Source organism: Miniopterus natalensis, chromosome X (assembly GCF_054644295.1).
Source record: "Miniopterus natalensis isolate mMinNat1 chromosome X, mMinNat1.hap1, whole genome shotgun sequence".
Lineage (NCBI taxonomy): Eukaryota > Metazoa > Chordata > Mammalia > Chiroptera > Miniopteridae > Miniopterus > Miniopterus natalensis.
Genome location: NC_142103.1, coordinates 97,039,645 through 97,064,650, shown reverse-complemented (window position 1 = coordinate 97,064,650; position 25,006 = coordinate 97,039,645). Strand labels below are relative to the sequence as shown.

The 25,006-nt window shown below is 39.3% G+C and overlaps 1 long non-coding RNA gene across 1 annotated transcript in view; it reads left to right on the top strand.

The window, feature by feature from the left end:
- Positions 1 to 468, top strand: part of LOC107526787 (uncharacterized) — a 93,039-nt gene extending 92,571 nt beyond the window's left edge. Inside the window, exon 3 of the long non-coding RNA XR_015716534.1 lies at positions 383 to 468. This is a non-coding gene — a long non-coding RNA (uncharacterized LOC107526787). The remainder of the gene's footprint in view (positions 1 to 382) is intronic.
- The last annotated feature ends 24,538 nt before the right edge of the window (positions 469 to 25,006 follow it).

Below are 25,006 nucleotides of genomic sequence, written 5' to 3'. Positions count from 1 at the left end.
CTGAATTTCTCCTTTATAGAAATTCTAAAGCTGTCATTGCTCAGAAGTCCTTTCTGGCTTAAGTAATTTATTCATTCAACAAATATTTATTTTATGTCTATGGTATCAGTGAGGATAGCCTAGGTTATGCTGCAGTAACAAACAGTTCTCAAAATCTCCATGGTTAATGCAACAAAGGTTTATGTCTTACCTACATGTTTATGATAGGTTGGGGTAGGGGGCTCTACTTATTGCAATCACTCAGGGACCCAGGCTGACTGAGTAGCTACCTTCTCAAATGTTGCTGGTTGCTGAGCTAGAAGGAAAAGAGAGCTCTGGACCAAAGTATTTAAATGCTCCAACCCAGAAATTATGTGTAACACTTCTGCTCCTAACTCTTCAGCTGGAACTGTTCACATAGCTGCACTCAGACACAGAAAATGCAGCCTATGGGACTGAGGAAATGCAGCCCTACGCGGACCCTGGAGGTGGAGACATAGAAGTATTGGTGAACAGTACTGATGTGTCAGTACTCACTATGTGTCAGATCCTGGGCAGATGAAGATGGTCAAGAGGTGGTCCCAGCCCTCCAGGCACTCACAATCAAACCAGAGAAGTATCTGGTGACGTGATTTCATCCCCTGTGGTGTAGGCTTTCGTGGATCTAGTGAAAGACCAATCACTGCCAATGTGAGTGAAGTCACCGTGTGACAAAGCAAAATTTTTCTCCAGAACATTGAGCTAGTTGTAATGGTGGTGAACCTATTGCACAATGGAGGAGATAAATAAATCACACACTCTCATGGGAGGCAAAAAGGCTCTCCTTGTGAAAATACTGAATGAAGACAGTTGGGCATGTTGTCATTCTGGTCGATGAAAGTTACAAATGACAGTTTAATGAAAAATGAAACCAGACTTTGGCCTTGACCAAGATGAGGATGGTGGGACCAGCCCTTTCTGAGAATGTGTTCCAACTTGGGAAGAGCTGAGCATGGCCCTGTGCCAACACAAATAACCCAAGGATCCAGAGGAAACTAAATGCATCCCAGTGGATCTGCACGCTGGCATTAGCTTGTGCGATTCACCACCACCCTGCCTGCATGGAGCAGTCCTAGGGTAGAGACTGGGGGAAGGAAAATGAGCCCATTAGGTTTTTCAGTAGTGAGACAGGGAACGACTTTCTGGGCCAGACCACATTCAACTCAGTCCTAACTGAAGGTCTCTGAACAGTGATGGCCCTTTTTGTTTCTTAGAGGAACCCATGAAGTTTTGGGCATGCGATTTTAAATGGAATTTCTTGGTTTACCTGTCTCTGAAACCACAGGGCATATTTCAAGTGAGAAATTCTGGATAGACACACCTTTATAGCATCCTAGTTACTCTTATGTCTATTTTCCCCTTTGGGAAAGATACCTTGAGGTTATACAAATATCCTGTTCCTCTTCAAACCTTCCCCCATTAATTTTAGCATCCATCAGTGGATCATGCCTGCAACAATAATTACTGTGGTGTTCTAACACGGATTTTCTATTTCCCTCATTCTTTCTACATTACAGTAATTCATTGGAATTATTCTATAGGGAAGAACTGTACATTCACTCTCATTTCTTTACTTATTCAATTATTTACATTAGTATAGACTCATGGGTAATTATTTTAGTCTTTGGGTTATAATCCAAAGTTATAACGATTTATTTTGTTGTCAAATTGTCTTGGCTTCAGTCATTGTGAACTCTTTCAGGTTGGCTCTGTGTCCCATCCTTTTTTGAGCATTTCCTTACTTTCCAGAACTGTAATATATTCAGGGCTCATCTTGTATATTACTGCATTTTTTCATTTCACTTCAAAATATGCTTTAAGACCCCTCCCTTTAAACAAAATTATTTGTGTATTTTTAGCCAATTCACCAATGGGGACCCACTGCATGAATAACACTCCATTTTATTTGTCCTAAATTGCCTTTTTCAAGCTGTAACAGTTATTCTACCTGGATTTAGTGTTTGAGAACTTGGTGAAAACAACACACCCATTAACTAAATACATCCTTCATCATCCTAGAATATTTTTGGTATGCCCATTCACCCCATACTTCCTTGGTCTTACCTGTAGTTATGACATTTTTGGTTATAAGCACAAGAAACCACAAATGCAACTGGGTTACATCATAAGGAAATGAAATGAGTTATTTCAGGGAACAGGAAGACCACAGCACAGTGCAAGAATTCTGGTTTCTTTTTCTGTGATCCTTTCAGCTCTGCCCCCATCCTGGTTTCCTTTATGGGCATATTTTGGCAGTTAGCAATAAAGAAGGCACTTGGTTGTGCCCATCAAGAAGGGTAAGGAAAGGAGCAGGGTCATGGAAGAGGAAGGAAAAGGAAAACACCCTTCTTCAACTGTGTAGTAAATAGTTTTCTCTTCAGCCTGATTGGGCCAACTTATAAGGTCACATGACCACCTCTGAACCAATTCAGTTGCCTGGGAAATGCCAGGCGCTGATTGGCTTGAGCCTGGGTTCAGGAACCAAGTACTATGAAGGGAATGTGATTAACATGATTGATGAGGACAGGTGGTTCTCAAATATAAGCCTGCATCAGATTCAACAGGAAGGCTTATTTAAATACACATTGCAGGGCCCCAGCTCCAGAGTTTCTGATTCATTAATCTCTAGTGGAGCCTGAGAATTTACACTTTTGTTGTAAATTTCTAACAAGTTCCCAAATGATGCTGATGTTGTTAGCCTGGGAACCACACTTAGAAAACCACCTGTGTAGATCCATCAGACTAACTCTGAAGCTGGGGATGGGGTCAGTGTAGCCTGGGTCACGTGGACTGCATGAAGGAGGAGTGAATGCCAAACCCGTGCTCCTCAAACTTTAATGTGCATGAATCACTTGGGGGTTTTGTTAAAATGCTGATTCTCTTTCAGTAGGTCTGGGGTGGAGCCTGAGATTCTGCACTTCTACCAAGCAATGCTGAAGGAGGGGGCACTCCACTCCCCTTTCCCTGGTTCAGGCGTTCACTCCCCCACAGCTACATGCTGCAGTAACTTCCTAACAGAGTCCAGTTGTGAATGGTCCAATTGTCCTCTTAGACCAGTCCACAGCACTCACTATTAACTACAGAACCAGCCCAGACTCGGCTTGGCATTTAACCCCCTTTGGGATCTCTCCTCAAGCAAGTCCCCTGTGTGAATCCTCAATTCCAGTCAGAATCCCTGCATACTCTGCCTATAGTGTGTGTTGCCCATTCCCATAGCTTCATCTCTGCATTTGCTCTATTCCTCCTCTACAGTGTCCTTCCCCATCCTTTGCCTCTTTGAATTCTACACTTCTCTCAAGGGCAAGTTCAAAATCTACTACTTCAACACTTTCTCTGCCCTCTCCTTAATGGATTCTATAATTATTTGTTAGCCCCAAGGTGCTGGGCAGCTTCAGATGTCCTTTCCCCCCTGAATTCCCGAAATCCTCATAGGCTGCACCACTCATTAAGCTCTGATGACTTAAGGCCTTGAATGTTGAGTTAAAGTTACAGTTTTAGTCTTCATCTAGAATATAAGTTCCTTGAGGGCAAATTCTGCTGCTTCTTTTCTTCCTTACAGTGTTCACCCCGTATCTGGGTATAGTAGATTTATTTGTCAAATAAAGTTAGGCTAGGCTGCAGTGACAACTCTAAAATTCGATGGCTTAACTTCACAAAAGTGTATTTCTCCCTCACATGAAGTCAGAGGTGGAACAGGATACACTCCTCCACCTTTAAGGGAAGCCATCAGGAACATGTGCCTATAAGATGGCTGAGACAGGGAAGGAAGGGGTAAGGAGGTACCTGGGCTTTTGAATGCCTCAGCCCAGAAGCAATACTTATCACTTCTGCTCACAATCGATTCACCCATACTAGTGCTATGGCTCCAATTTAACTTCAGGGAAGGCTGGGAAATGTAGGGAAGCACGTGGAATATTTGATGAGCACTCATCTATATCAATCAGTAGATACTGCTTGATTGATAGTTTGAGTCTCTTTCTCAGGGTCTTTTTCAGTTTCACAAAATCTTTCTTGAGTGTTAATGGCCAAGACTACACTAGATTCCAGTGAGGGGTTCCCTGACTTCCCTATTTATTTATACTTTCAAATTAACCTCCTTCACTACCCCTGGCTTTCTCTACTTTTTCCCTCTGCTTTATTTTTTTCTCCATAGCATTAATTACCAACCAACTTATGTTACTTACTTGTTTTGTTTATTGCCTGCCTCCCTGAAAAAACAGAAAGTAAATTTCATAAGGGCAAGGATTTTTTTTACTATTTTTTACTATATATTGTTGCTACTGTCTCCCCAGTGCCTAGACCAGTTCCAGGCACATAGCTGGTATTCAATAAGTAACTGATGAATGAATGTATGTATGAATCATGGATTTATAGGATAAGAAATAATGCTTTTGTGTGTGTGTTTTTACCAGGTACCTTTCTGGATGGCATTGTTCTTGCCTAGGTACCTGTATTGAAGGAAAGATGTATATGAACTATTAAAAGCTGTACTTTCTAAAATTGGTAGTGTCAGCAACTTCCCTTGATCCTTTGATTTGCTCCCTACTATGCCCATTTGTTCACTCAAGAGTAGAAGAAGGAGAGAGTAAGAGAAGGCTTCAGAAATATTGGTGCCAGGGCCTTTCTTTTCTTAGGTTTGCCTCTGGATGGACCACATCCCTAGGGCAAGCTGGGCAAATCATCGGAAAGCAAGCTACTAAATAGAATTTCCAGGGACACTCTGGAATACTGCTTCTCTCCCCTTCCACCTGAAAAAAAAAAAAAGGCCAAAAAACGCAAGTTACTCTCCAAGTCACCAGGTTAGATGCCTAGTTTCCCTCCAGGCAACTTCTGCCCTGGCAAGAACAACAATAAGATCCCTTTCTCCCAGCTGGAGAGGTGGGACTCGGGAATAACTGCAATCCCTTGCTCTTTGTTTCATCCTCTTTATTCCTTAACTCCACAAAGCGAAATGTGATAGTAGCATAATTTCTGTAGCTTTTCTAAGAAATTCCTCTTTGCTGGCACATAGAAAGGACTCTCCTGGATTCCTGCCATTGGCCAGGGAGCTTTAACACATTGTTTGTTGGCTCAGCTGGGGAGCCAAGATGAGTAAAATATTCTCTAAACTCCTGTGGAAACACATAGCAAGTGTTTCCAACCATACTGTATTATTTGACCCAAAATATTTTCCCCCTCCTATTTGCCAATCCATGTGTTACTTCCCCCAAAACTCCAAGTAGCCCTTCTTTCCCAAACCTCACAGCCCTTGGATTACTAAGAGGATCTGGGGTCATCTCTAACTAGTTTTGTGATCTTCAGCAAGTTACCTCACTTTTCTGGGCTTCTAGTTTCACATGTCATGGAAAGGAATATATTAGAACAGTTTCTCAAACTCTAGAGTAGATCGAAATCATCTGCAAGGCTTGTTAAAATTCATGGCTGGGCCCTCCCTCTAGATTTACTGACTCAGTAAGTTTGGAGTAGGATTCCAGAATTTGCATCTCTAACAAGTTCTCAGGTGAGGCTGAAGCTGCTGGTTTAGGAACCACACTGTGAGAGCCACTGTATTAGATAACTCTGAGGTTCATGTTACTTGTTCATTCAGTGAGTCTATAAGTCTGAGTCAGGGCTCTTTTGGTTGTGACAGAAACTTGAGTTAAGTTAGTTAAGTAAGAAAGGGAATTTATCAGCTTACAAATCTGGGAAGGACAGAGATGGAGTAAATTCTGGATACAGGAATTCAAATTATGTCATCAGGTCTCTCTTCCTCTCCCTCTCCTCCTCCCCCTCCTTCTCCCTCTACACAGGCAGGAGGCATGGCTGTAGAAACCTTGAGCTTATATTAGCCTAGATAGCAGTCCCAGAAAAGAAATGGAACTCCTGTTCCCTAGTTCAGTGTATAGTAATCCCAGGGATGGACTCTCATTGCCTGGCCAGGGCCATCACATGGTGAGGAGGATGTAGGGTTATAATTGGCTAAGACAAGGCCACAAGCCTCCTCTCCACCGCTAGAGCATTAGGATCAGCAGCAGCATTCTCAGACTATAACCTTTCTGTCTGTCCTGTTCATTGCCATATTTTCAGGATATAGTGCCTAGCACACAGCAGGCACTTAACAAACATTCGTTGAATGAATGGATGAATCATTTCATGAAGAGTGCAAGCTTATCTTAGTGAATCTAGAAATCTTCAGAATTGGTGATCCTAGGCACTCTGTGGGTAGATGTGAAATTTCTTCAGATTTTCACATAATTTTACTGTACCCAACCAAAATATAGTTTACTGTTCTTATCTCTTTTTTTTAATCTTAGTAGAGACCAGAGGAATTATGCTATGACCTAGCACATCCAATTTACATTCTTTTGGGCTTCTGAGGCTCATTCTGATCCTACTTTGTCTTTGGAAACACAGCCATGTACCCTTTTTCCTCAAAATAATGCAAATTCATTTTAATTTATATCTTCTTTAGTCTTTTTAATGAGTGCCCTGTAGGCTTTGTTGTTAGTTTAATAACATTTAAATTACAGTGTTTTTTTCCAACAAAGATAAAACATTCCCCTTCCTCCCAACCCCAATCTGCATTAAAATGGCTTCTTTTTTAGGATATTTACTGAATCCGGGGACCTGGGTTCTTTGTCACAAACACTGAGTCTTTGGGGGGACTCAATTTTCTTATTTGTAAAAAGAAATGGCTTTGACCCAGATACTCAGAATTGACAGACCATAAGAACTATGAGCTTAAAACAAATACCGATGCTTAGTTCCTATCCTCAGAGAATCTGATTTAAATTGTGGGGGCACCAATATTGTGAAACTCTCTAGGTGGGCCTCATGTGCAGCCTGAGTTAAGAACCACTAGCTAGATCATTCAAATTTTAAAATGTAGAATTAGAATCCAAATGCCAGCCCCACTACTTGGACAAATTGCATAGTATCTCTAGGACTCAGTTTCTCTATCTGTAAAATGGAGACATTAATAGTATATGGGGTTATTGTGAGAATTCCATGAGATGATCCAACTAGAACCTTGCTATTTGAAAGGTGGTTTACATCCCAGTAGAATCTGCATCACTGAGGTGCTTCCTAGAAATGCAGGATCTCAGGCCCCTCCCCAGACCAACTGAAACACAATCTTCATTTTAATGAGATCCCAGATGATTCTTATGCACATTACAGTTTGAGAAGCATCAGTATTGAGGATTTAGTAGTTTATCTAGCACATAGTAAATGTCCAATCTATGTTAGTCATTACTAATGTTCATACTAATAACTCAAGGTAAATCATTCTATTTCCATCCTTGCCTCTCAATTTTTTTTCAAGACCCAGCATTAATATTTCAGTCTTTGTACTGTTCTTTAAAATAAAAATTTATTTCCAAAGCTACTCATTATGTAAAATATGAATGTGTTTTCATTATAAGGAGAAATACCCCATAACCAAGTGGGTTTTTTTTTTATATAAATTAAATAAAATTTATTTCTGCATTGCTTATATTCAGTGCCCTTGACAGCTGTACAGTTCTTTTCCAGTTTAGAAAAATAAAAATGTATTTCACATAACTAGGATTGTTCTTTAAAACTACCGTGTTTGGTATATTCTACTTAAAAGCAGAGTTTATTCAGCTAGCAAGAACATGATATTCTTTTAATTTTTAAAAATATTTTTGTTTCATGCTTCAGTGTCTCTGGATCTATTTGTACAACTTTCAACAACAAATATAAATTTAAAAATTAAAATTAAAAATCATAATAAATAAAAATATTTTTGCTTCAAATGTTGTATCTTCACTTTGAGGATAACTATATGCAAGTAAATTTTAACAACCAAACACCTACTGACCTTATGATAAAAGAATAGATTTTGTGTTTTCTGGACTTAGAGTTCACCATATTATCAAACAGATTCAGAAATCAGCACAGCTCTAAACTCCAAGCTCATTGAAAGTGCCATTTGCCACTGAGACTTCACCAAATCGGTCTCATTTATAAGGTTATTTTCTGATTCTTTATTTTTACTTTTTTGCCTAGAAAATTATTAAATATTTTTATTGACCATGAATTTTCAGACACAGACCCATTTCTTTCACTTTCTCAAGGCTCAGCCAGGAAGAGAAACCAGACACTGAGATGCAAAGACTGATGTTTTGGGGGAAGAAGGGAAATCGTATACTTCCTTTGTCCAGCATAAGAGACTTGATATTGGCTGCTGATATCCATGCCTCTATTGGCACCTATGTGAATGAGGAAAGTCACCAGCTAAGGCTCTCCTCACCCCTTTCATTGCTCGTATGAGAGCAGAAATTCTTTTAATTAAAAGTTCTTTTGCTTATGAAAGTTAGTCTTGTCTTTAGTGAATAGAATTATAATTCCTGACCCTTTGACTTCTTGCAATTTCAAGTATGGTCCTGGGGTCAGTATCACCTGAAGGTTGGTTAGAAATGCAGATTCTCAGACTCACTCCAGACCTACTGCATTCAAATTGTTTATTTCAGTAGTGCAACATATCTACATCTTTTTTTTTTAAAAAAGCAAATTTAACTATAAACACGGCTCTCTTGAAAATTGGTTGTGCTTTTTAAAACAAACATTTTTTAATTTTCCCCCAGATTCACATAACATTGTGTGAGTTTAAGATGTACAAAGTGTTGATACATTTATATATTATTAAATGATTATTACCATAGCATTAGCTACCATCACCATCCTCTCACATAACAGAATGGGTATTTTCACAGGATGCCCAAGTGATTCATATGCACATTCATATTTAAGAAACACTATTCCAGGTACTTTCATACAATATCTTCTTAGTCCATGCTTTAAAAATTGATTTAGGAGAATATTGACACCTATCCTGAATATTTTTTCCTTCAAAGTAAAATTTAAAAAGTAATGCCTTTTCTTTTTCCTCATTTTTGAAGGAATACTTTTCCCTACATTGTCCCCCCCGGTTTTCTCATTTTTAGTCATCCATTTTATTCATCATTCCAGAAAGTGATTCTGTGAAATAAGAGGACTTAAGACTGTTTGTTCCTCAGAGCCCTTGGGGACTATGTGTAAATCCATTGGTCACACCCCTTATGAGGCAACTAACTTCTCATTGACAATGTGAAGTTCTTTTGTGTCCTCAGGATGGCTTTTGTACACAGAAAATATTATTCAGAGGCTCATTTGGTTCTTGGAAATAACATTCAATTCAAATTAAATTAACAAATTAAAAAACTTAAAAACAGAGATCTTTAGATTTTAAGGTCAATTTACAAATGTTTTCTTTATAAATATAATTTCATTTTATCAATAAATTTACAGGGACTTTTTACAATTAAATTCTTTTAAGTAGTTGTAAACCAAATTTATATATTTAACATATTTTATTTTCTGTTTAAATATATCAATTGTTTTCTAACAAACAACTTTCTCAAGAATGTTACTGATTCTAATAAATTTAATAAATTGAACTTCTAAATAAGTTCTGTCAAATGTTCTAATACAGTGTGAAAACTTGATAAACTGGTCATCATAAGCCTAAATCAATGACTCGTGAAGACATTTTATTTTATTTAAAAATATTTTACCTTTAAATATGCTTTTTTATTTCTTTTTTTAAAAATTAATTAAATTTATTGGTGTGACATTGGTTAATAAGATTATATAAGTTTCAAGTGTAGATTTCTATGATACATGATCTGTATACTGCATTGTGTTCCCACCATCCAAAGTCATCATCTTCTGTTACCATATATTTGGCTCCCTTTACCCTTCATTACCTCCCCTACCCCCTTTCCCTCTGGTAACCAGTGTACTGTTGTCTGTGTGTATGAGTCTGTTTTATATCCCACATACGAGTGAAATCATATGGTTCTTAGCTTTTTCTGACTGACTTATTTCACTTTGCATAGTATTCTCAAGGTCCATTCATGTCACAAATGGCAGTATTTCATCTTTTCTTAGGCATGAGTAGTATTCCATAGTATATATGTACCACATCTTCTTTATCCACTCATCTATCAAAGAACACTTTGGTTGTTTCCAGGTCTTGGAAACCGTGGGGGGAAGAGAATGAGTGGTTTCAACCTCAGCACCTCCTCAGCACCTCAAAAAATACTTGCTGAATGAATGGATAGATAACGTTCATTAGTTTGAGGCCATGGAGAGAGGAATTTACAAGAACTTATCAGCAGTTTAAACCACAATTCTTAGGTCTAGAACAATATTAAATGTAAGACATCAGTGCCTGACACACGATAGGCATGCAATAATATATATTATTTATAACATATAATATATATATACTATATATCATGTTTATATATTATATATATTATTAAATAGTTTAATATAGCATAATTTTACCAATATGTTTATGTAAATATATATGTTCTTCATTATAATTGGCATTAGAATGACTTTAGAACTTGACCATCTAGCCAGAGTAAACCTGAAAAATATGCAGAATCTGGTACGAGGCATTTAAGTGTTTCAGCCCACTGAGATAGGGTAAGATTTCATAATAGAGTGAAGCTATAAATAGATTTGGTAAGTCAATCAGATGGTGAAGCAATCTGAATTAAAGGGTCTCAGATTTTCATTCACTCTTATCAGATGAAAATGGTAAAATAAATTACAAATGTAGATAAGCCTTGACTTGAACTTAGGGGATTCTGAGAGCAAAACTAGCCTCATTTATGGGATCTGACCTTGGAACTGCCTGCTGAGATAGCCACTATGAAAAAAAATGTGTGCGGGGGGGGGGGGGGGGGGGCACCGTAAGGCAGTTTGGGTTGTAGGAAAGATCGCTCTAAATATCTATAGCTCCAGATCTCACACTCTGTCCAAATCTCAGGCAACTGAGAAGGTAACCCCAAAATTCACTTGGGGAGTAACCCCAAATTGCCTGTGATGACATAGCTGTTTCTTTAAATAGCACTTTTAATCCAGTATTTCTCCACCTTGGAACTATTGCTATTTTGTGCTGGATAACTCTTTATCATGGTTACTATCCCTGTGCACTGTAGGATGTTTAGCAGCATCCCTGGTCACTACCCACTAGGTACCAGCTGTGCTTCTCCCCCACCCTGTTTGTGAAAAGCAAAAATGTCCCTGGACATTGGCAAATGTTCCTGGGAGGCAAAAATCACCCTCTGTTGAGAACAACTGCTTTAACCCTAAAAAGATTTACAGTAAAGTATATAGATAGAGAAATAAATCAAACTCATAGAGTTAATGTTTTTGTGTCATGTGTGGGAATTCTCTGTGTCTATTTTCTTGCATTGTTCAAGATAATTTTGAGTATTTGATTACATAACATATTAGCCTTATGTTTCTAATTTAAAATGGGCATAGAAGGAAAACTCACTCAATAAAATGGGTATATACAGAAAGTACCTCAACATAATAAAAGGCCATATATGACAAATCCTCAGCTAATATCATACTCGATGGTGAAAAATTGAAAGCTTTTCCTCTAAAATTAGGAACAAGACAAAAGTGTACACTTTCATCACTCTTATTGAACGTAGTTCTGAAAGTCCTAGCCAGAGCAATTAGGCAAAAGCAATAAATAAAAGGCATCAAATTGGGAATGAAGAAGTAAAAGTGTCACTTTTTGCAGATAACAAAATGATGTGACGTTATCAAGGTAGAACAAAATATATCAGATCTGAAAGAAAGGAGATACTTTACATCCAAAACTACTTTAATGGCAAGAGCCTGTGCTGGGTGCTTTTAGGGATAGAAAAGTAAATAAAACAGGTCTCTGTCTTCATCTCTTCCCACTTCCTTCCACAATTTTTCTTGATTAACTAGTAAGTTCCAAGCACTGAATCTTTTCTTTAGCTTTCTTTCCCTAATCCTGTTTTGCTCCCTTCCTTCTGCTCTACTCAGATCCCAGTGCTTTTCTATTCTCTCCTAAAATAATTTATTCAGGTTCCTATCGCCATGAATGCTTAAATGACTTATAAAAGATTGAAAATGTTATCTTTCTGTGATTGAGACCACTCATTATCTTACCTTCCTTGGGTACAGAATCTTAGTGTTATTCTGGATCTCAATGTGACCAATGACAAGGCTACATTACCCCATCTATCTTTTGGCTAGAGTTGACCATTATGACATAAAGATTTGCTGTTGGATGGGATGTTCAGGAAGCCTCTTTAGAAGGGGATAGAAGCTGGCATAGGCCTTTTGCCTGCCCCCTCTCTCCTTCTCTCTTCTTTTCTGCTGGCTGAATACATTTATAATGTCTTGAGCTCCAGCAGCCATCTTGGACTCTGAGTGTAACTTGGAGATGGAATGCATGTGCTTTGGGTGATAAAGCAACAAAACTAAAAGGAACCAGGTTTTTGGTGACTATGTGACTTACTCCCCCACACTGGACTGCCTACTTCAGGATTTAGTATGCATAAGGGAAAAATAAACTCCTTTCTGTTTAATGACTGCTATTTTGGGTTTTCTGTTACATGCAGCCAAATCTAATACAAACTACTACCTTCCAGTGGTGGTATTTGCATTTGAACAGGCATTAAGAGTTTAGCCTAAAAGAATGAAACTCTATCCCAAAGTTTCAAGCATAAATCAGCAGATAGGATTTTGAGGTCTTAGATCTTGGGGATTTTGAGATCCCTTTGTATCCAAAACAGTCCTAGTATCTACAAAATTAATGACCATATTTTGTAATTATTTTCTACTTTAAGAACCCTGCAATGCTATTCAATCTCGAATATAACATTTAAATGGTTAAATGCAAAAAAAAGGACACTTTAAAGTAAGCATATTACCAAGTTGATGGGTTTTGATAAAAATCCTGTACCTTTCTAAAAGTACAATTCAGACTGTGTTTTATGTTTGCTTGTTTTCTGAGCTTGTGCTGGGGAAATTAAAATCTAGAATTGGACTTTGATAAGTCACAATTACCATAACATATGCATGCCCATGACAGAACACATTCAGGTGGTGAACCGGTGCCTGGAGCAACATAGCTCTAACCAGAACTTATCTCTGCTTAGTCACAGCACCATTCTTTAAAAAAGTCCATCTTATCAACTGGGAAGCTATATAAGAATTACAGTGCCTAAGACAATATGAATCATAAGGGTTGGGAAAAGGAAAATCCGATTACATTTGTGATATTTTAAATCGATTATGTGTGGTTGTCTTACACATTGTTTGATACTGAATTATATCTCAGGATATAGATCCTAGGACAAGGTTTTAAATATATTTTCTTAACCTCTAAGACAGCAATTTGCAACCTTTTTCATCTCATGGCACACATAAACTAATTACTAAAATTCTGCAGCACACCAAAAAATATATTTTTTGCTGATCTGACTAAAAAAGTTATAATTTTAATTCATTCCCACCAGGCACCTATTGCTGTGTTGGCTGCTGTCATTTTTTTATTTGACAATCTAAGGGAAAAGAGGTCAGTGCCCCTGACTAAATAGCCAGGTATTGCATGTTTTAAAAATTCTTGAAGCACACCCATGTGCTATGTATGGCACACCAACTGAAAATCGCTGCTCCAAGAAATTGAGAGCCAGTGTAAAGCTGCAACTCAAGCCTCTATTGCCAATCCCTGCTCTGATTTTTTAAAAGCATGTTAATTTGCCCAAACACAAGAATATTTATCCATCTATAAGATTATATCATAAATATTCAAGTTTTCCAAGGAGTGCAGTTGAGTTGCTAAGTCCTTGAGCTACCAATAAAGAAAGTCCTCCGCACTGACCTCTTTAAAGCTATGAATAGCATCTTGCTGAGATTTGCCTAATCACATTTTCCAGAAATGCCCCCAAATGTTTATTTTGATTTAAAGGGATAAAAATTGCTTGCCAGTTATTATAATGTATGCTTATGTCAAACTGAATACCAGCCCTTGAGAATTCCTAATTACACATTCATGAATAAGAAGTAGCAATCCCGTGGAGAAGATGGATGGCCATGAATATGTATATATAGCTACAGAAGATAGTTCCTACAATCAAGGGTCAAAATTACTAGTGCTCACCTGAAAAAATAGGTAACTTTACGTGTAGGATCAACTCCCTTCAAAAAAGGCAAACAGACACTTCAAAACAAACAAAAATATAGCATTTAGAAGAAGGCGATAAGTAAAGAAGTTAAGTGGACAGGATCTTTGGCAGATAGTTCTGAGATCTAATATTAACTTATTAGTCTGAGTTTGAGCAGGAAACAGAAGGCACACTCAGCCAGAATCTGTGAAGACAGTTTAATGAAGGGACTATTTTATGGAGGTGTGGGCAGGGCTGAGGGAACCAACGTGAGAAGTCAGGGCGCCCAGAGACCAGCAATAGCAGGAAGCTCTTAACTACCCTTGGACTGGAAAGGAGAAGGGGAAGAAATGGTGTTTCCAGCTCCCAGTGAGAGCTGGAGCTATGGAGAGGAGACAACTGACAGAAGCTGTAGTTGTGAAGGGAGGCAGCTGCTGTCATATTCATATAGATGGGAGTCTCCTGTGGTGATTCCCGTTGGCCAAATCCAAACAGAATCCAGATGATAAGGGAGTCTGGGGAACAGGGCATGGCCCTGATGCGCCAAGAGTAGATTAGGAATGAAGATTCAGGAAAGACTACCCAGCATGCTGTAAAATGTGTAAATGGGGATAAAAACAGTACTTACCTCCTAAATTTGTCTTGAGGATTAAATGAAATGAGAGAGTGCATAATTCTTAACACAATGCCTGGCTTAGAAGAAGCATCCAATTAATGCTAGCTAGCATTTTTATTATATTGACTATTGAAGAAACAGACTTATTTGTTTCAACTATGACCAGTTTATCAATCAATGTTAAGATGTCTGACCTCTTGAACGTAATTCTGAAAGCTAGCTTACACAGATGTCTTTTCAAGGTGTCTTTCCCTATTAAACTGCATGACTTTATATTCCGTAACATAACAAGTGGTGCATCGGACAGCAACTTCATTTCATTTAAGCCTGTACACTCACATGATCCATTGAACTCACAAAGCAGAAACCAAAAAATGTAGAAGAACTTCTTCCCCCTCTGGAAAAATAATATGTTAAAGTCCAAGTTTTTTCTCTTTTGATTTTCAGATGGACTCATAAAACATTAGTATTCTAGATTCTTCCACTCCCCAAATTATTCCCCACCTGCCTTGATGCCTGAAATTCTTTCATAAAGGAATAAAGCTTTTCCTTCTACAACTCAAGACATGAAATGAAAATGGTCCTTGAGAAAAGAGCATATTGGCCAAGAGTTCAGAAGCTTCCTGGGCAGCAAGTTTTGATACAGGCAGAAAGGGAGTGAATGAATGGGTTTCCTTTAACTACCCAGGCCCTGCTGAGGCTGACAGAAGCAAGATATGTAGGGGTGCTCTTCACTGGCTGTGCCAGGGAAGGAAGGTTCCCCAGGACTGGGCTGAAATAAAAGGGATGTGACTCAAGGCAGTCTGAGGCAGTGCTGCCAGCTGCATGGGAGAACCAGAATAGTTCTGTCTGGAGCCAAGGTCAGAGCTGGGAACTCAATTTCATGTGTGCCATTTAAAAGGTGAGGCCAGGACAGAGAACTAGTATGAAATGTGAACTGTGCCTAGGGGTATTGGTCAAAATATTTAACAAGTGTAATATTATAGAGATGCAGATGTAGAAATATAATATGTGGAGGCAGATAAAGACATATTTGGATATATTGATACATAATATATTAATCAAACATTAAATGCATATAAATCCTATTATTCTCTAAATTCTATATGTATATATATTATAAAACTGCTTATTAAATCATTCATCAAATAGTTCATAATTTCTAAATTATATGTTGATTTTTAGAAGATCTTGATGAGATCTTTTGTTTGACATGGATTGTTACTGACAAATAATGCCCCCAAGTGAGCAGTGATTTGACTCAGGGAGCAACATCAAATTCTTCTAACAACTATAGCATTGAATTGATAGTCATTAGGTAACTTGTAGTCTCAGTTCATAGATTCATTTTAATATCATATTGTTCATGGTGCTAACCCCTTTTTAGCTGCTGCTGAACTTATAGCATTGACATTTGGAGACTTCCTGGGTTCTACAATTCTGGTTGAGAATTTTGTAGATTCAGCATATTTTTTATTTTCATGACATTTTATGACTAAGCCCTGAAAATCATTGCCCTGACTTTACTGACATTGCCAAGCTGTGATGTCATCAAACAAGAAATTAAAACTATGTACCTTTTTTTGTGCCTGAGATTTCCTGTCCCATTCCCTGCTGCTTCCTACACGTGGCGAGCCATTTAACATTGAGAATCACCTCTCAACGGTGATTCACACAATCCTGATTGGTGATAGGAAGGGGAACAACCAAGCGGAGTTCAAATAGTCCCCCCTGCTTAGGTTCTTTGTCCACTGACTTTACACAATCCAGTTACTAGCCCCTGGAATCCTCTCAGACTAGTCTTGGACTTTGACTGGATTCTCTACAGGCCCCCTGTGAGTGGTTCTCTTCATTACTAAGATATTAAGTGCCCTTGGGGTCTGATTTCCAAAGTTACCAATCCAAGTAAGGTCCCTCAAGTACTCCTCCAGTCCCAACAGACATGAGCTCTCTCAGAGCCTTGTGATTCCTCCTGGGGTCTGGATGCTGTCTGGGCTTCTCTCAATCAGCCAATACCCTTCTTTGCTGGTATGCACCCCACCACCACCACCAGGTGTACTCCACTGGGCATAGTGCCCCACTGGCCAGTTCCACTCATGAAATTCACTTTAACAGGAGCTTCCCAGCAGCCACTGCCCCTGTGCATGCATTCCATAGATTAGCATGCCTCTGCTCTGGTTGCCCAGCACAGCCAAGTGGTGCAGCCTCACACTCCCTGGCCTCCCAAATGCCTAGTCTTCCATTTGTGGGTTGTCTGTCCCCTCACTCTGTCTCCAGCAATCACTTAGCCTCTGGAGGCAGATGGACCCATGGCTCTAGGCACTTGGCAATGGAATGCCCAGTCTTTCTGATGAGCAGGCCTGCCATGTCACAGGCTATAGGCCCTCCAACCAGCCAGTTTCCTCCAAGTGACTAAAGGTCTGAATTTGCAGCATAAAATTGAAAATGTCCCTCCATCTTCTTGGGTCCTATTCACCAGTCAAGGCAGAGTGAATGCCACCTCCTCCATGCAGCCTTCCCTCATGCCTATGAATAAATGTCATTTTCACCTTCTCTAAATAGCCACAGGGCCTCACCTGTGCTTCAAGTTCATTCATTCATTCATTCTTGCAATAAATATTTATTGAGAATTTTGGGGGACCAAGCTCTGTGCCTTGTGCTAGAACACAAGAATTAAAACACAAGTCTTCTACCTCTTAGAACTTTCCATAGTAACTGGGAAGTAGTTATGTACATGAAAAATTGAATATTAAAAAGTCTTGTGTGGTACACAGTTTAGTTAAGAGTGTGACCTTTAGTTAAAGTGAAGCCCAACTGCTTAGATTTGAATGTCAACTCAAAGAGATTCAAGAGACTGACTGTGTGAACTTGGGCAAGTGTCTTAACCCTCTCTGTGCCTTAGCTTCCACATCTGTATGATAAGATAGCAATAATACCCCATAGAGTGTAGGCTACTGAAAGTGTTCTATAAGTGGGTTCCTAGTATCATCATTATTGTTATGATTGTTTTAACAGTTACAAGTATAGAGGGAAGTTAGAGCATGGGAGGAGCATTTAGTCCTCTTGACCTTATATTAGAGTTCTTTATGTGTGAGTCTTCTCTCTCCCACCAAATTCTAAGTCCTCCAGAGCAAAATAAATGCCATAACATTTGACTCAGTTCCTTGTGCTTATTAGGTGCTCAATAAATATCTACTTGTTTAATGAAAATGGATTCACCAAGATTTGGGTCAGCCACCAGGTCACTCCAATCAGGTGTAAAAGTAACAGGAGCTGCCCCCAGCCTTCCAGACCAAATCCTGAGGGGCTGACTGGGTCTTCAGACAGGGGAAAGGGGCAAATGAAAATGAAGAAAACACTGCCTTACCCAAAGATGCCACATATTCATCCTGGGCTTTACATTTATTCATTCCTTCTCATGAAGGCCATCTTGGGTTTGGCATTTCTGCTTCCATGATGTGAAAGTTCCCAGGGTTGGTATTTTGCCTTGCAGTTTACTGTGTGGACCTCAGCAATCAAAAATCTATCCTGGGAGCTGTTAGCTCTTTCCCACTCCCTATCTCCTTAATAAGCTCACTGAAAGAGAACAAAAAGGTCAGTATTAAGGTCCACAAATGCAAGCAAACTATTGTTTTCTTAAGAAAGTCACTTCTCACCCTGGCCAGGTAGCTCAGTTGGTTAGAGTATCATGCTGATATGCCAAGGTTGCAGGTTCGATCCCCAGGGAACATACAAGAATCAACCAATGGATTCATAAATAAGGTTAACAGCAAACCTCTCTCTGTTTCTCTCTGTCTCTCTCCATGTCTCTGTCTATCTCTCTCTCTTCCCCTTCCTCTCTCTCTAAAAAAAAAAAATAATAAATCAATAAGTTAAAAAAACAACAACTCACTTCTTATTGACCTATTATGGAATTTTCCAGAAATTCCTCAAATTTCTTAAATTTTGAGTTGTGTGGTTCTGAAAAGAAAATATGTCATGCTGGTGTTGATGGTTTTGAAGTATTGGAAAAATTTTATTCTGGATTGAACCCTAGACAGACTTTGAATTAATTCTAGTAAATGATGGAGTGGATAGCTTGCCAGTTGCCAACTTCACTGAAGTAAGTTAAGGCAAGTTGAGTTAATATGTTTTTCTTTTCTACCTTGGGTATCACATGCCTGACTAATACCTTCATTACTATAATTTCCAGTCTTCTCATTAGAGAAGTGTCTTTAAAATATGATTTCATAAAACATATGCAGAACACTAATGGCAAGTTCCTCAAGTAAAGTTGTATTATGGCATAGAATTTTAAAAGGGACATGGATTTAAAAAACTGGGACTAGATGCAGCAAGAATGCAATGGGTGCTCATAGGCAGGGTGGCCTATTTCTGTGAAGGAATCACAGAATTTGGAGAAGAAAATCAGATCAGAGGTCATCCCACCCAACTGCTTACAGGGTGTTAAGTCCTGTCTACAGTATGCAGGACTGCTTAAGTATCTTGAGAGAGAAATAAATGTCTGTATATCAGACTCTGTTGATGCTCTACCCGTACCCCCTTCACATCTACCCCTTCACTTCTGGACATCTGTGACTCTCTTCCTGAGGACATTTTTGTTGGAGCACATTTGGCTCACATACAGGCAAGCCTGGAATGCTGGAGAGTTAGTGCTTTTGGAAGCAGTTCTAAGCCAGTAGTGGATGGGAATTGGTGAATAAGTCCTCCACCTTCCTGATGCCTTGCAAGGACAACTCTGAGGTATGCTCTCCTCTCTCTCCCAGAGCTCCCCAGGAGGATAGAGCTCCAGTCACCCACACCAACAACTGGCTTGCTAACATACCTGTTATTGTCTTTCTTTCTTTCTTTCCTGGCCTCACCTCCCAAATAAACCTTTTGCACGTGAATCTTTGTCTCAGCGTCTGCTTTGGGAAGATCCCAAACTAAGATAATTCTTAGTTCTGCAACTCTAGTTAGGTCTTCCCCACTTCACTCCTTGATGATTTTGTTCATTCCCCAGCTGGCCTCTGGCTTGCAATCTCTTTTCCTTCCTTTTTTACCATCCATTTCTCCCAGGTCATCCTTCCTCCTGAAGTATTGCTTGGATGTATCATTCCCCCTACACTTTTACTATTACCCCTCCTTCTAAGTGGGAACAAAAGTCCAAACCACTCTCATAATATGGCCCATATCCCTTCCCAGCCTTTGACCCACAACATCTTTGAATGTGTTGGGTGCTCCTGCTGACCTATCCTGTTCACAGTTGCTAAATATTTGCAGAATCAAAAAGCTTAAAGGAAAGTGAGAAACGTCAGCTGGGCATTATACTTCTACCTTTATTCTTCTTGAGACAAGTTCAAAGTACTTCTTTGTGCTTAGAAATTTTCTGTAAATAGATTAGAAACAGTCCTGTCTCCCCCCCCCCCTACATCCCCCCAGTTCTTTCATTCCAGAGCTAGGGCTCTTATCAGTACAAATTAGAACAAAATTCCACATGTGAATGTCCTCCTATAGTTTCTTATACTGCAATTTAACTTTAATTCCAGAGGAGAATTAAGCCACTGGTTTTCCAATTGCTTTTCTCTTTTGTTTAAGCCAAAAGAAGTACTGTAATGATAAACATTCCACAAATGCAGACAGAGGGAGAGAGATGGTGTGCTGTGCTGGACTGAGCTCTACAAGAAGCCTCAGCTTGATCCTGGCTCTGTTCACTATATCTTGAATAATATTGAACAAGTTATGTAATTTCTCTGAACCTCAGTTTCCTCATCTGTAAAACAAGGAGGTTGTCTCTAAGATCCATTTTAGAGCTAAAATGTTACTAACAAACTGCTATGATTTGAGGCTATGGTTGCTGGGAATGAATTGGGCATATTCAAATGCTTAGAGATGAATCTAAATTTGTTCATACTTCCCATAGTTTTAGTTTAGTCAGTCCAAAAATCCACTTAATTGTTGAAGTTCATAACAATGATCAATGAGTGTTACCTATCAGGACATGAACTAAAGTCAACCACAGTCTTTGCTTCCCCCCAAAACCCCTGCCTCTCCCTCTCCACCAGTACCTTCCTGACCTTCAGTCTGGATGACTATAACATGCCTAACTTGGTCCTGGCTTCCTCTAGAGAAAAATAAATATTAAATGTGAAATGAAAACCACACATGTAATAATGTTGGGATTAATGAGGTGCTGAATTGTATTCTTACTTTGCTATTGTTGGCAAGTGTGGTATTCAGCCGAATTCAAAACTGTGGAAACATTTGTAAAACAGAAATGTTAGTCCAAAGTTTTGCATTCACCATGTGGCTTATTATCCTACTGAATGGAATGGCAAGGTCCTCAACATCTGGGAGGCAGGGCAAGCAGTATTGACATGATGTAGTGTGGGGGTTCTGGGGGAACCCACACTTATAGCATCTATTCTCGGCCAGTCGGAGAGGAGAGGAGAGGAGAGGAGAGGAGAGGAGAGGAGAGGAGAGGAGAGGAGAGGAGAGGAGAGGAGAGGAGAGGAGAGGAGAGGAGAGGAGAGGAGAGGAGAGGAGAGGAGAGGAGAGGAAGAGAAGAGGGTAGAGGATTGTTTTCACTTATCTATCTCTAGTGAAGGTTGCTGGGAAATTAGACCATTTTTGGTCACTAAAAAGTAAAATCTCATTCCATTCCAAGATTAACTAGTCTCCAAGCAGAGCTGAAAAGGGCTGTACATTAAGCCTCATATGTGCTATTTCCCACATAGTCATTCTAATAGCTCTTTAGGAAGGTGTCATTAGACATATGAAGAAACCAAGTCTTAGAAAAATAAGTGACTCACTAAAGTCACATAGTTAGCAAGCCAGAGTTTAAACCAAGGCTTTCTGCTTGTAACTCCAGCAGTCAGTGCAGCTACCACCCATCCTACCCTCAGAAACATACAGGAATGTATTCTAAAAATGTGCCTTCTCTACTGTTCTATGTGATAGGTGGGAGTGAATATTGGAACCACCTTTGTGAAAAGCAATTTGAATTATGTATCAAGACACTTTAAAATGTTTATACCTTCTGATTGTGTATTCTACTGTTAGGAGTCTTTCAGAAAGAAATGATCTGGGATGTGGTTAACTACCAGAGATTAGTGCAAAAAGATGTTTATTACAGTATTATTTTTTAATAATGAAATGCTCTAGCCCTAACCCATTTTGCTCAGTGGTTAGAACATCAGCCCATGAACTGAAAGGTCTCAGGTTAGTTTCTGGTCAAGGGCACGTGCAGGCTGGATCCTCGGTCCCAGTCGGGGCACATGCAGGAAGCAACCAATCAATATGTCCCTCTCACATCGATGTTTCCCCCCCCCTCCCCTCCCCCTTCAAGTATCTCTGAAAAGCAGTGGAAAAAATATCCTTGGGTGAGGATTAAAAAAAAATAGTGAAATTCTTTAAAATGCCCTTACTAGGAGAATGGCTAAATCACTGTGGCAGAGGCCCCAGTTAAGCCAGAACAGAGACTCATATATGTTGGGTGTCCCCACCCTTTGAGTATAGGTTTAAATTAACTGATATGCATGGGTACTGAAGCAGAAAAAGCATTAACTCAAACCTACAGTTGGAGTTTATATATATATGTATGGACATATCAGGTAAACTCAGTAGGGAGGAAGAAGGTGCCAAACAGAAGCCAGCTTATAGGGAGGGACCATAGCCCTCTGCTCCAAATGATTAATCCTAGAAAAGAAGGGATTTGGTGTGATAAAATGGATTCAGGAACACAGTTTGAGATTCCAAGAGAAGTGCTACTACATGCTACAGCATGCTGCAAAGTTGTAGGGAATGAGTGGTGGGATGGCTGCATGTATAAACTAGGAGAGCCAGCTCACTAATTTCTGCACACTTCAAGGCCCAAGCAACGCTGCTGAGGGACTCCCTCCTCTGAAGGAATGTAATGCAGAAAGGAGCCCAATACAGAATGTATCACATCCGAGGAGGCTGCTGGGTAATTGAAGCATGTGACGAGTGGGATCATGAATAGCAAACTTAATCTCCGGGAATTTGTCCCTTTATGGGGTAGTGCCTCGGTAGAAGCCGGGATCCTTTCCAAATAGGGCAGCAGAAGTCAACAGAGTACTGTGGCCCAGGCTGATGGTTATGAACACATGAAGTGTCCCTTGCTTTTTCCCAAACGCTCAGGAAAGATTTCACAAGGGACTGAAATATTTGAAGGAGTAACTGAGGTTTAGAGGGTATGAGATGCAAGTATTCATGTTAAAGTTATTTTTCACCACCCACAGACTACAAGGCCTGGGATTCAGGTCTTTTATCTTATGGCGTATTTTGCTTATTTCTTGCTGGTGCATTTAATCCCCTGGAACAAATTTCTCCCCACCCCACAGTTGATCAACCACCAGCGTTGGACCTTCTCCCAGTTTGTTGTCCTGATAACCACCTTAGCCCTTTGACATATAATTTTCTGCCCTTAGCTTGTTTTTGTACTATCCTTTTGGTTTGAGTCCAACTCTGGACTGCCATCACCTTCCTTCCATTGGACACACATGAAGAAACATCTAGCAGCCATGAAAAATATGCTTAGAAAGAGTTTTAAGTAAAATGGAAAGAGCGTTTGATATAATTTTAATCAAGTAATGCAGGATAAAAAACTATATATATAGGATGATTTTCATTATAAAAATGCATTAAAATATTGAAAGGAAATATGCTAAAGCTTTAAAGTGGGTAGTGGGGTTATGGATGACATATATTTTACTTTTCATTTTCCATGAACAGGAAGGAATTATTTTATACTTACAAAATGGAGGCATTAAGAATGTGCGCTTTCTCTCCCTCCTAAGGCTAACAAATGAAAAAGGCATGCAATGCACAAATATATTAAATTTGGGCTGAAAATAGATGGAACTGGCTTGGAAGTCACTAAAGCAGCCCATCTGGTTTAGCTGTGTTGGCAGAGAACCGATTGATTGCTTAATTTGGCGTTGGTTTGGCCCACTTGTGCTTTTATACAACCTCAGGGAGAAAATTGAGCTGTTCCATATCTGGAAAATTGAGATGGTACCATCCTGATACAGGTGGTCCAAGGGGAATAATTTTGTATGATGTGGCAAGTTAATGTTTGCACAGAAAATACCGTTCTGTTCTTCAAACGTCCTTAAAAATAGTTTATTGAGACTAGACAGCCTCTCTCCCTATCCAAATGCAAAATAACTTTCAGTTCTCATTTATAAGTGAACCTTGAATCAAACATTGACCAATAAGCTAAATGTGATTGCGAGGATTTTTGTTAGATATTAATATAAGCAAGCACATACATTATATTTTATTTATTTATTTACAATTTATATTTATTGTTGAAAGTATTACAGGTGGCCCCCTTTTTCCCCATTGACCCCCTCCTCCCTGCTCCCAGCCCCTTCCAAGGCCTTCCCTGCACTATTGTCTGTGTCCATGGGCTATGCATGCATGAATATAAGTTCATTGATTAATCTCTTCCCACCCCACTCCTTCCCTCTGAGATTCCTCAGGCTGTTGCATGCATGCTTCCATGTCTCTGGATCTATTTTGTTGTCAGTTTATTTTGTTCATTAGATTCCACATATAAGTGAGATCCTGTAATATTTGTCTTTCTCTGACTGGCTTATTTCTCTTAGCATAATAATCTCCAGGTCCCCTCTCTGAATTTTTGCTTCCTCTTATTTTCCCATCTCCAATCTGTTTCATTTGCTATTTTTTGATTAGCTGATTAAGAGAAGCAATTTTTAAAAACGGTCACAGGCTCCTTACTCCAGCATATAAGCACATTAATGCCTCTGCCATCTTAAAACAACACTGGGACAAAACAGTTCCAGGTTAAAATGGAGACCAGATATTGATAAACTAGGTGTGAGTACATTGCTCCTTGGGCCTCTAAACCTCCAAGGGTGGGAAAGAAGAGGAACTCCAAAGCTCTGAGTGCCCCTAGTAAGAGCCACCCTCTTCTTCCTTCTCCAACACTCATAACCTCACCATCACACTCTGTCTTAAGGACTATTGGGACTCATGCCCTCCTTCCCTCTTTGTGTTATGGGCTGAATTTTCCCCAACATTCATATGGTGAAGTCCCAACCCCTGGGTACTTCAGAATGTGACCATATTTGGAGATAAGGTCTTTAAAGAGGTGATTAAGTTAAAATGATGTCATAAGGTGGACTCTATTCAAGAAGAATATAAGAAAAGGAAAAGACACCAGAAAGGCAACTCTGTGAAGAGGCAGCAAGATGGTGGCCATCTGCATACCAAGGAGAGAGAATTTAGGAGAAACTAACCCTGTCTGCACCTTGATCTTGGACTTCTGGCCTCCAGAACTTTGAGAAAACAAGTTCCTGTTGTCTAAGTTACCTAGTCTATAGAAATTTGTTATGACAGCCCAAGCAGACTG